This window comes from Dryas octopetala, chromosome 7 (genome assembly GCF_963921425.1).
Source record: "Dryas octopetala chromosome 7, drDryOcto1.1, whole genome shotgun sequence".
Lineage (NCBI taxonomy): Eukaryota > Viridiplantae > Streptophyta > Magnoliopsida > Rosales > Rosaceae > Dryas > Dryas octopetala.
The window spans coordinates 18167293-18179792 of record NC_141372.1 but is presented as its reverse complement, the minus strand read 5'-3'; the positions used below and the strand labels follow the sequence as shown (position 1 = coordinate 18179792).

General features: G+C 44.9%; 2 long non-coding RNA genes across 2 annotated transcripts; one reads left to right on the top strand and one right to left on the bottom strand.

Moving 5' to 3' along the window:
* Positions 1-698: 698 nt before the first annotated feature.
* On the bottom strand, positions 699-1679 carry LOC147280213 (uncharacterized). Its single transcript, XR_015123643.1, has 3 exons — positions 1652-1679; positions 1452-1547; positions 699-866 (listed from the first exon to the last, which is right to left on the bottom strand). It is a non-coding gene; the product is annotated as an uncharacterized LOC147280213 (long non-coding RNA).
* Positions 1680-6721: 5042 nt separating this feature from the next.
* Positions 6722-8989, top strand: LOC147280212 (uncharacterized). Its single transcript, XR_015123627.1, has 3 exons — positions 6722-7071; positions 7773-7832; positions 8859-8989. It is a non-coding gene; the product is annotated as an uncharacterized LOC147280212 (long non-coding RNA).
* The last annotated feature ends 3511 nt before the right edge of the window (positions 8990-12500 follow it).

The following is a 12500-nucleotide window of genomic DNA, read 5'->3' as shown; positions in this document are numbered from 1 at the left end:
AAAAAATGTATTCAATATCGTCTTGGTACTTAAAATCAGATATAAAATGAGTATAGCATATCGGTTTTGTAATTAAAATTGGATATAAATGGTGTATCACATATCGATTTGGTACTTAAAATCTGATATAAAAGGTGTATAACATATCGGTTTTGTAATTAAAATTGGATATAAAAAGTGTATAACATATCGATTTTGTACTTAAAATCGGATATAAAAGGTGTATAAAATATTGGTTTGGTACTTGAAATCTGATATCAAAGTATACTTTAGATATCAGTTTTTTGTTTTTAAAATGATGTTGAAACATCATTCCTTATCGTTGCATTTTTACATAATCTTATATGCAATAGGCTTCTGATATTGATAAAAATTAATTGGTAAATATGCATCCACGCAACAATTACTAAGCTTCTAAAGTAATCCAACTTAAATTCTTCCATTCATATAAATAAATCCAACATCCAAACTCAGTAATGAAGTTAACAAAATAAGATTACAAATCCATATAAAAATATGGATAGCCCTCATCATGTATACCTCAAAATCACTTGCCTATCTCCATAACCTTCACAAAATCCATCTCTAGCTAGCTAGATCCTAATTAAACACATGCCAACATGTACAAAAATAATGAAGGCATGACAGTGCAATTCAGCTAGGCCTAAATTTTGCCTACACAAAAGATTTGAATGTGAACTAGCTAGTATATATCTTCATATCTACAACAGAATGCTCAAAAAGGTACCAAAAACATGCATGTTAGTCTAAATAAAATTCATGGAAACATAATCTCCCCATTCAACCCGGACTTCATCTATTTGTTCATGTGTGTAACTGCTCCTCTTGTTCTTCAGGTGACTCCACTGAAAACAAGAAAGAAAAGTGCATTAATTAATAAGATTGCAGCAAGGATCCCAAAGTATTGAAAAGTGCATTCAGCAAGGATCCCAAAATACATTAAGAAAATATAGGCCAAAAGCATTAATAAGATTGCATCAAGTATTGAATTTAGATGGCTGCACATATATATGATTTAGATGGCTTTCAGATGGCCTACATTTCTTGCATTCAGCAAGGGCTTTCAAATGGCTGCACATATATATGATTCAAAAAATGGATCATGCAAGTATAAATGAGTAGTCACAGTATCAGCCTAGAGTTCAGCAATAATGTAGGTTAAAAATAATGGAAATAGAAGAGAAATACAGACCATCAACCCAAACACACTCTTTAATGCACACAGCACCAACCCAAACACACATACACAGAAAAAATTAAAAAGATGCAAAGCCAGAAAACAAAGTCTTAAAAACCAGCAACAAACTAGTATCCTAGCTAGGCCATCCCTTCCTTTTGTAATTCCCTTTTACAAGTTTCCTAAGTTAGAACTGTACAAAGGATAGCAAAATATACCAGTCAACTGCCCCAATAGGAGTAAGTATTCTAACCTGCGACTCATATGCAAGGGTTGTGTCCTCAACTATTTCCTTCATGTACCTCATGACATAATATCCACATTCAACACCACCCGGTTGTTTAGGACACTACAGACAAGCAAAGGAAATTACATAGAGTTATACTTAATTAAATTAGTCCAATGTGTAAGACATAAGAAACTTAAAGACTTAAGTAATACATAGACACTTACATAGAGATGCTTCCAAGTTGGTGATTTCTGCCCTTTCCTTCCCGTAACCCCATTAAATTGTCTAATAGCACTAGTTTAGACAAAATATCAATTTAAGTTATATATCACAATTTAATATACAATCCATATATATATATATATATATACTCATGAATGGTTCAGAAATAACTGTATTGATATGAAAGAGCAAGATACCTTTATCTAGTTTATCCCACAAATAACAATATAGGAAACACGAGTAATTTGTGCCACTTACACTTTTTTAAACCCATAAGGGCTTTAATTTCCAGCAAAAGAGAACTTATAAATGCACCAATGTTCCACATATACTCCTCTGTAAAGCTTACCTGAAAAGAAAGAATAGTGATGAGAATAGATAGGACTCTATTTGTAATATTGTCTAACATTTGTCTCTCTACACGCCCAAAATAGGTATATACATGCACGTGGTCCAATGGTTGTGTAGCACAATATGGATGAAAAATTTGGTTTACTACTTCCAAATGAGGTATAGGTTCACTAGAGGTGCATGCATGATTTGTACTTTTCTCTTCCTTCATATCCGACATACCAATACAGTTGAAGTGGTTAGTTTCATTGGAGAGCTATTAATTAGTCCAAAGGTTCTGTTGTAACATCAATCTAATCTAATATAACATATAATGCGTGATTTTAGAACAATCTCACTCACCAATGTATGGATAACAACAATTTTTGAGTATCTTATTTACTAAAACAAATAAGTAAAAAATAGGGTCCATAGAAAAGGTAAATAAGATTTACTTATTGTTCATATATCTCTGAACTCTTGTAGTTTTGATATTTCAAATCCTACATACCAAGTCATTAATTTCAAACATCAAATTCAATCTTTTTTAAAGATTTCAATTCCGGCCTTATGAGAAACAATTGTTAGCAAGCTGATATATAGTTCTGTATATATATACATACAATGTCACTTTCATTTTCTGATAGTTCTAATATTAATTTTAAGCATGCAAAATGGTATTTTTCTTTTCTTTTTCCTTAGTAACCAATCTAACAATTTCAGTAAAACCCAAATGGTTGTTGTATCATATTAGAATCGGAGAATCACAACCTATTGAAAAGGCTAGGAATCAAAAGTTTATAGTTATCCTAAATATTAAGCCTACACTAGGATTTAAAAGCAAATGAGTAATGAAAAAGATAATTCTGCACCCAATAACAAACAAATAAACCAAATTATTGACCACAACATAGTCCTCACAGTCCAACATATTCACCAAACAAAACGAATTAAAAGAAAACACACAGACAGAGATAGGCACAGAGTCTAATGCAAGATTCCTATGCAAGATTCCTATGTTGAAGTTTCGCAAGATTCCTATGCACAGAGTCTAACACAGACAGAGACAGTCGGAGTTTGTTGCACGTATTAGCTCTAGAATTACTACGGTTATCCGAGTAGCAGATACCATCAAACAAACTATAACTGATTTAATGAGCCATTCGCAGTTTCACAGTCTGAATTAGTTCATACTTACACATGCATGGCTTAATCTTTGAGACAAGCATATGACTACTGGCAGGATCAACCAGGTAGCATTCCTTCGCGACGTCGGCACGGTGCGAGACTAAAGACCGTGAAGGTCAAAAGCCCGCAACGCGCACAACTGTCGTACGTGTCTAGCGACAAACGCTTTGCATTGGACGTCAAGGGGCCAAAGACCCCGCGCCCTTTGTGTGTTCCGCATCCGAGAGATCGAGTGGCAACCCGTGGACCGTCCACAAGCACCCAAGAGTGCGAGTCGTGATCGGGACACGGGCACCACTACCGCGTCCTCCTCGCACCCAAAAGGGCGAGAGAAGGAAAGGGACAACAAGAGGCAACATTCCGTTCAAAAAAGGTAGCAAAAACAGGAACCCACGCACGCACAAGGCACAATAAGCTCTTGATGCATCACTGAGAAGGAGTATGCGCCGACAGTTCGATGCCCAAGCAAGGAGCCTGCCGACACATACAATCCAATCACCACTCACACACCGTCACGTTAGCCAAGCCTAGCACCACCAAACGAACCGCAAATTAACTTAGCCCGAAGGATAGCTACACATGCGGCACACCGAGTGGAGCCAAGCCGGCATCGCTAGGCATGAAAACAAAGAACACAATATTGTGGCATGTCAACGCAGCTCCTCGGGGTGCCATCCTCGACATTCTTGTGCATTGCCCGCAAGGGCTCGGCACAAGCAAGCATAGGCAGTCCAATTCGCCGCTCATCCACCATTCCGAAGGCAACAATCCGAAGGCAACAATCCGAAGGCAACAATCCGAAGGCAACAATCCGAAGGCAACATTCCGAAGGCAACATTCCGAAGGCAACATTCCGAAGGCAACCGTGGAGGGGAAAGGTGTTTTGTGGAGGGGAGAGGTGTTTTGTGGGGGATGTGTTTGGGAGGACGAGTGGAATCATCGATGCCAAGACCGCCACCGTCGACATTCCACGCACAATGACAGGTGTCACGGTCCGCACTTAGAGTTGTGCTTCTGTGACATTAATATGAAGTATGGAGGGTCAAATGCCAAGAGAATTGCATCCGTTTGGCGAAGAGTGGCCGGGTTGCGCGCGTGGAAGGGTAATTTCGTAATTTGGCTGTTTCGGGGTCTTCCGGTTGGAATTTAGGAAATCTAAAAATACCGGTAAATCCAGGAGGTCGAAACGAGTCCAACGCAACTGACGGTTCGTCATTCGGAGTTCGGATGAACTAATTATGGCCAATTATGACTCCTCGCGCATGTTGATGTTTCCTCCTGTTTTGTGAAGAAAGGCATAAAATGCTCTTTAGGGGGAGACATGGTGTCAAGCTCTCCACCACCCCCGACGCCCACACCCATGGAGCGTTAAGCGAGCTACTCTAGGAACCTGAGGGGACCTAGGGGGCGGGCACATGACTTCCGGAGGGCGGTCATGTGTCTCCGTGGGACAGGAGGTCCCACGGACAGTACAAGCGAGCGGGAGTGCTTGTATTGCGCTGGGCGCGCGCACACGAGGCTACAAGGGGAATTTCCTTATGCCGCGCCGTATGCACATCACGCCAACTAGATGTGAACTCCCAGAGACTTCATGGTGCACATTGGCCATGTAGTACTCAACGAGGGCATCGGCTTGGGTTCGGCCATGCACAATACAGGATGCTTGCAGGCACGGGAGGGGCGACCCCGTGCCAACGAGAGAAAGCTACTGTGGGGCATCGGAGGAGAGTTGCTCACTCGGGTGGCATGCTTACAAGTTGGCTTGCATGTTCAACTCGAGGAAAGGACTATGGGCGCGAGCTAGCCCTTAGTGCCAGGACAAATGAGATGTGAGAACAAAGTAAGACCCGACATGTGAGAATGGAATGCCGGCGTCATAAGAACCTATCGATCGGGCGAGTGTCTTGGTTGAGAACCTTGGCACAAGGAAGCAATCGTATAGTCGCTGTGAGCGAGACTCGAGATGAGTAGTTCTTGTTGGCAAACCTCAAGAAGGTAACGAGTGAGTCTAAATCTTGAAAAGAGCAAAGAGAAAGGATGGCTGGCCTTGATTCAGAGGAATCTTGGCGCCGCACGGGCAAATTCCGCTGCGTAAAAAGTGAGCCCGTGACAGTTGGTATCAGAGCCTGGTTGGTCAAGAATGGCCAAGTCGGGGACGACGCTAACTTGAATGATGCTATCAGACAGAGATGTCGAGCGGGGCAACATCTTTAGTGAAAGAGAACCCCAAAGCCATAGAGTGATACAAAGAGAAGCCCACAGAGGGCAGGTTGAAGCAAAGAGATGGGCAACTGAGACACAGCCCTACGAGCAAGTCAGAGAACAATGTGCTGAGGCACCAAACAAGCAAGAGAACAATGTGCAGAGGCACCGAGCAAGTAAGAGAACAAAGTGCGGAGGCACCTAATGAGAAAATGGGCTAGAGTGAAGCCCTAATGAAGAGACATGCTGAACAGAAGCGTTGACACCTATGACAGACTAGTGCATTGTGCAAGGAGGAGTCACAAGAGCTGGAGAGTGAAGCTGCGCATTCTTCCTTAGATCCTTATAAGCCGTCGCAGTGGCGCATTGATCTATTGAAGTATGTAAGCCGCTAGAGTAGCGCATGGGTTCAGAGGTACCTTGTAAGCCGCATTGCTGTGTTGCTCTTGTGATAGTCGAGTTCATGTAAGCCACGACAGTTGTCATATGGTTGCCAACAATCCTATTGAAGTATTGAGACGAGCAAAGAAGCCAACGTTGTGTGAATCAGTTGAAACGAAGGCACCCTAGTGCGGAGGCACATAAGGGAGCAAGGAGCTGCACAGGAGTGGACGAGCCACACGAAAGTTGCAAGAGGCAACATACTGAGCACAACGAAGGCAAAGAGCCTGAGAAAGAGTAAAGCAAGAGGCGAAAGAGCCAACATATGACCATGAAGGTCGAATGAAGTAAAGCTAAAGGCCAGGAGGGCCAGGTACATAAACGGTGAAGGCCAAGAGGGCTAAGTACTCAAAAGCAAAGGCCGTGAGGGCCAAGTACATAGAAGTGAAGGCCAGGAGGGCTAAGTAGAATTGAGATTAGAAGACCGCGAGGGTCGAATGGGAAAAGCTGAAGGCCAGGAGGGCCAAATACATTGAAGCAAAGGTCACGAGGACCAGGTACATAGTGTAACAACCCGACCCAAATTTTCACTAGAAATTTAAATTTTTATTTAACTATGTTTTTTTTAAGAGATTTTTTTTAAGGATGTTGAATTTTTATTTTGAAGATTTTGAGACTTATTTAGAAAATAAAAAGGGTTTTGGGTTGGGCTTGACCCAAAGTTGACTTTTAAAATTAGGTGGCTTTTGATTTTGACTTTTGACCCATTGGAAAGATCTCGAACCCACGAGTCCATAGACGCGAACTGTGCGTCAATTCGAGTTTTGGTTTGTGAGTTACGGGCTTTTGAAGTGAGGGGCAAAATTGTAATTTTGCTCAGCCTAAGTTTTAAAAACCCAAAAACTGAAAATTTGTTTTCAGTTTTCTCTCTCTCTCTCTCTCTCTCTCTCTCTCGAAGCTTCCTCCCCGCGCACACGCCCCCTCCCAGTCACCATCGCCGGCCGGCCACTGCCGACCTCGACCTCCGGCGAGCACCCCGACGCTGACCACCTTTCCCGTGAGTCAACCCTCTCTCTCTCTTCGACGCTTTCTCCCCTCTCTTTCCCTCTGTGCGCGCAGCACCACTATCGGAGGACAGCTTCCGGCCACTGTCCCAGTGGTACGAGGCCATCAGCGTGACCCCTGTGGGCCGGCCGTCTTCCCTCGAGCTCCCCTCCGCCGACCGGTGCCCCCTCGAGCAGAAGACAGCCGGAGAAAACTTCCCCAGCCGCCGGCTTCTCTTGCTGATTCCGGCCAACTTCGAACTCCAATCAAGAAATTGGTTAGTGGGTTTTCTTCCTCTATTCTTGGGCTTCCAAACCCATATAGTATGGTTTGTCAATTTTGAGTAATTGTGATTCTGAAAAATTGGGGTTTAGAACCCATTTCGGGTTCCCTTTAAGTTTCAGTTTCTGGAGGTGTTCTTGAATGTGTGTGGACATTTTTCACCCCTAGGAACCCTTAATTTATGACTAGTTTTGAGAATTTTAAACAAATTGGAGAAACGAATAGTTTTTGGGTATTTAGGAATTTGATTTTTGAGGAATTATGGGCCATTTCGGGTTGGCCTTGTAAATTTTGTTTTGGAGATTATTTTTGGACCATTGTCGGACAATATTTATTCATTCGAAACCTAATTGGAATCTAGAATTTAAAGAGGTTGTGAAATTTGAGGAAATTGTGGAATTTGATCTTAGAACCGCCACTTTGAGCGGCGACGACGGAGGTTCTGAATTCCCCACTGTCATTCTAAGTTCCTAGCATTAATTTGAATATTTTGACTAAGTTGGTTGGCGATCTTGGGTGTCGTAGGTCGAAACGAGGATGTTTTGGGAATAAGTTTTAGAGTGTCATCGTTTTAAAGAGGCGACTTCTAACCATAGGGAAGAACGTGAAGTAGCTAGGATGTCGGGTTTTCTTGTAAGCACATACAGTTTATTGGTCGTTGACATGGGTCTAATTGTATGCTATTGCTTTTATTAGGCAAGGCGACCGTAGCTCGTGACGATCCGGCGGAGGATCTAAACTAGATTTCCCCAATTTGTGAGTGGACTTTATTTTTATAAAAGTTTATTTTTCTAAATGTTTATGATTTCATTGATTTAATGGTGGATTTGTGTTGAGAATTATTATTTAAGTTTCTTCAAATGATATTCTAGTTGAGACTAATGACTTTAAAAATTGAGATGTTGTGATTTGAGGAAAGACACATGTTTTATGAGTTGGGTTGTTAAAAGGGAATTGTGAAAAGAGTATTTAAAAACTGATGTATAAATGCACGTATTGACCGGTCGAGCCTGCCTGTGTAAAATGCACGGGATTGTGGCTAGGATACGAGCCTGCTCGTACGGAGTGACCCCTCCGTATGAGATTGTGGCTAGGATACGAGCCTGCTCGTACGGAGCGACCCCTCCGTATGAGATTGTGGCTAGGATACGAGCCTGCTCGTACGGAGTGACCCCTCCGTATGAGATTGTGGCTAGGATACGAGCCTGCTCGTACGGAGCGACCCCTCCGTATGAGATTGTGGCTAGGATACGAGCCTGCTTGTACGGAGCGACCCCTCCGTATGAGATTGTGGCTAGGATACGAGCCTGCTTGTACGGAGCGACCCCTCCGTATGAGATTGTGGCTAGGATACGAGCCTGCTCGTACGGAGCGACCCTCCGTACGAGATTGTGGCCAGGATTCGAGCCTGCCCGTGCGCGGGATTGTGGCCAGGACATTGTCTACAGTACGGATACAAGAATGGTGTAGTTTTAAGTATAAGTATTTGAGATATCAGTTTATAAAGATAATTTCAGTTCAGATTTGCTATTTTTCAGCTTGGAAAGTTTTATTGCTTTTTTAGTATATTGAGGTCTATTGGAGATGATTGTCGAAAATGATTTTGAAAATAGTATTTAAAATTGGGGGATTTCAAAGAGCAACGTGAAGTCTTAGAGTTAAAAGTGATTGAGAAGGGTTTCCTGAAAAGATATTAAATCCTTGATTACATTTTCATTAAACTGTCCACTTACTGAGTTATCTTACAGTTTCTCTTGCTTTGTCTTAAATTGCCCCCCCCAGGTAGTACTTTTGGTGGAGGTCGAGCCAATCACGCCGAGGCCGTTACATCCATATCCTTACTCGGACACTATAGGCATCATTTTAACTTTGTAAAACTTTCTTGTAATAGAATGGAGGCTCTGATAACCACTTTAAATATTAAGTCGGTTTCTTTATGAAATTGTTGGGTTTGAGACCCTTTTTGATTGCGGTAGAAGTGGCTGCTGTTTAGAAGTGCTTTTTAACAGGTTTTGAAATTTCTGGGTTAGTCCATTTTCAGGGGAGGTTCTGCCGAATTTCCGGTAGGATTTTTCCTTGATTTTGGATTCCCGCAGGACCTCTTCGGGTTTCAAGGTGGAATCCGGGGGCGGTCCTGTCACATAGAAGTAAAGGCTGCGAGAGCCATGTACTCAAAACTAAAGGCCATGAGGGCCAAGTACTCAGAAGCGAAGGCCACGAGGGCCAAATACACAGAAGCTGAAGGCCACGAGGGCCAAATACACTGGAGTGAAGGCCACGAGGGCCAAGTACAATGAAGCAAAGGTCACGAGGGCCAAGTACACGGAACCAAAGGCCATGAGGGCCAAATACACTGAAGTGAAGGCCACGAGGGCCAAATACACAGGAAACGAAGTGGACAGAGTTCATGCTTACTCTACTTGTGGAACAAGCGGTGGATCACTTGAGCTGTGTAAGCGGGGTGCTACAAGAGTGTAGTAGGTTAGAGAACCTCGCCCAGAGGGGCGCACTTCCTTCAGAACTTGCGAGACAGTCGCATGGACATTGAGTGGAGTTTGTGTTGAGCCATGTTCTAATGCACAGCTATCGACAGGAGTGCTGATAGCAAAAGTGGGGGAGCCCACAAATGTAAACACAAGGGACGCACGGAGGTGCACATCAAGAGGCAGATGGGGACACGTACATCCCAGCTTAAGTGGGAGAGCCCACGAGAGCACATCGGAGTCAAACGCACAGAGGTGCATTACGAGAAGTAAATAAATACATCGAGGGATGAAAGAAGAGTGCTGGTAAGTGGATCCGCGAGGGTGAAACTACAACAGGGGTTGTTCAGCTCAGTAACTTGTGCATGACTTCTGCTACGGGGTCTAGTATGTGAGAGGACGAAGCCTTGTGGTATGACGGTTGTGTCAAGGAGTTGACTGGTGCCAGCAAATGGGGCAATTAAGTGCCAAACAAGACCAGGAAGTTGAAGAAGAGCTGAGATGGGGAAGGAACCAGAAATGCAGGAGTACAATGGGTCCCTTCCACTACGAATGAGCATGAGGGTGCCGCAGAAGAGTGCGGTTAGCTTTTAAGCTACACCCGGCGGGGTGCATCTCTCTTTGAGTGGAGTCAAACACGAAGTACATGCGACTCCAAGTCCAAGAGTGGACTCATGTATGCTCAGAGGAGCCACTAAACAGTTATGAGAAAAAGTCTATGTCCTAGAGTGGACTCATTTATGCTCAGAGGAGCAATCGAAGGAGTACGGTGAGTACAACCTTATCCAAGAGTGGACATATCCAAGCTCGGAGGAGCAAGCTGGCAATCGAAGTGGTGGAACCATATCAAGATTGAGTTCAGACAGAGGAGAAATGAAGTTTGGGTGAATGCTTTGGTACATGTCTTTGGCCAAGTCCAAGAGTGGGCGCGAGAAGGTCGTCACAGAGGTGATTCTACAGAGGTAGAGGGACAGTACTCGTTGTCATCAACCCTATTGAAGTGAGAAGACCTAAAGAGCATTTTGGAGCAAAACGGGAGGCACGTCGATGGGGGCATCGACAAAATAAGTGGGGGAGGATGTCACGGTCCGCACTTAGAGTTGTGCTTCCGTGACATTAATATGAAGTATGGAGGGTCAAATGCCAAGAGAATGGCATCCGTTTGGCGAAGAGTGGCCGGGTTGCGCGCGTGGAAGGGTAATTTCGTAATTTGGCTGTTTCGGGGTCTTCCGGTTGGAATTTAGGAAATCTAAAAATACCGGTAAATCCAGGAGGTCGAAACGAGTCCAACGCAACTGATGGTTCGTCATTCGGAGTTCGGATGAATTAATTATGGCCAATTATGACTCCTCGCGCATGTTGATGTTTCCTCCTGTTTTGTGAAGAAAGGCATAAAATGCTCTTTAGGGGGAGACATGGTGTCAAGCTCTCCACCACCCCCGACGCCCACACCCATGGAGCGTTAAGCGAGCTACTCTAGGAACCTGAGGGGACCTAGGGGGCGGGCACATGACTTCCGGAGGGCGGTCATGTGTCTCCGTGGGACAGGAGGTCCCACGGACAGTACAAGCGAGCGGGAGTGCTTGTATTGCGCTGGGTGCGCGCACACGAGGCTACAAGAAGAATTTCCTTATGCCGCGCCGTATGCACATCACGCCAACTAGATGTGAACTCCCAGAGACTTCATGGTGCACATTGGCCATGTAGTACTCAACGAGGGCATCGGCTTGGGTTCGGCCATGCACAATACAGGATGCTTGCAGGCACGGGAGGGGCGACCCCGTGCCAACGAGAGCAAGCTACTGTGGGGCATCGGAGGAGAGTTGCTCACTCGGGTGGCATGCTTACAAGTTGGCTTGCAAGTTCAACTCGAGGAAAGGACTATGGGCGCGAGCTAGCCTTTAGTGCCAGGACAAATGAGATGTGAGAACAAAGTAAGACCCGACATGTGAGAATGGAATGCCGGCGTCATAAGAACCTATCGATCGGGCGAGTGTCTTGGTTGAGAACCTTGGCACAAGGAAGCAATCGTATAGTCGCTGTGAGCGAGACTCGAGATGAGTAGTTCTTGTTGGCAAACCTCAAGAAGGTAACGAGTGGGTCTAAATCTTGAAAAGAGCAAAGAGAAAGGATGGCTGGCCTTGATTCAGAGGAATCTTGGCGCCGCACGGGCAAATTCCGCTGCGTAAAAAGTGAGCCCGTGACAACAGGCCCCGAAGGTCGACAAACTCCATTGCACGCACAAGCACGACTAGGCAATCCGAGCAACAACTATCCACACACTGTGGGGGTGACGAGTGGAATCATCGATGCCAAGACCGCCACCGTCGACATTCCACGCGCAATGACAGGCCCTGAAGGTCGACAAACTCCATTGCACGCACAAGCACGACTAGGCAATCCGAGCAACAACTATCCACACACTGTGGGAGGGACGAGTGGAATCATCGATGCCAAGACCGCCACCGTCGACATTCCATGCGCAATGACAGGCCCCGAAGGTCGACAAACTCCATTGCACGCACAAGCACGACTAGGCAATCCGAGCAACAACTATCCACACACTATGGGAGGAACGAGTGGAATCATCGATGCCAATACCGCCACCGTCGACATTCCACGCGCAATGACAGGCCCCGAAGGTCGACAAACTCCATTGCACGCACAAGCACGACTAGGCAATCCGAGCAACAACTATCCACACACTGTGGGAGGGACGAGTGGAATCATCGATGCCAAGACCGCCACCGTCGACATTCCACGCGCAATGACAGACCCCGAAGGTCGACAAACTCCATTGCACGCACAAGCACGACCAGGCAATCCGAGCAACAACTATCCACACACTGTGGGAGGGACGAGTGGAATCATCGATGCCAAGACCACCACCGTCGACATTCCACGCGCAATGACAGGCCCCGAAGGTCGACAAACTCCATTG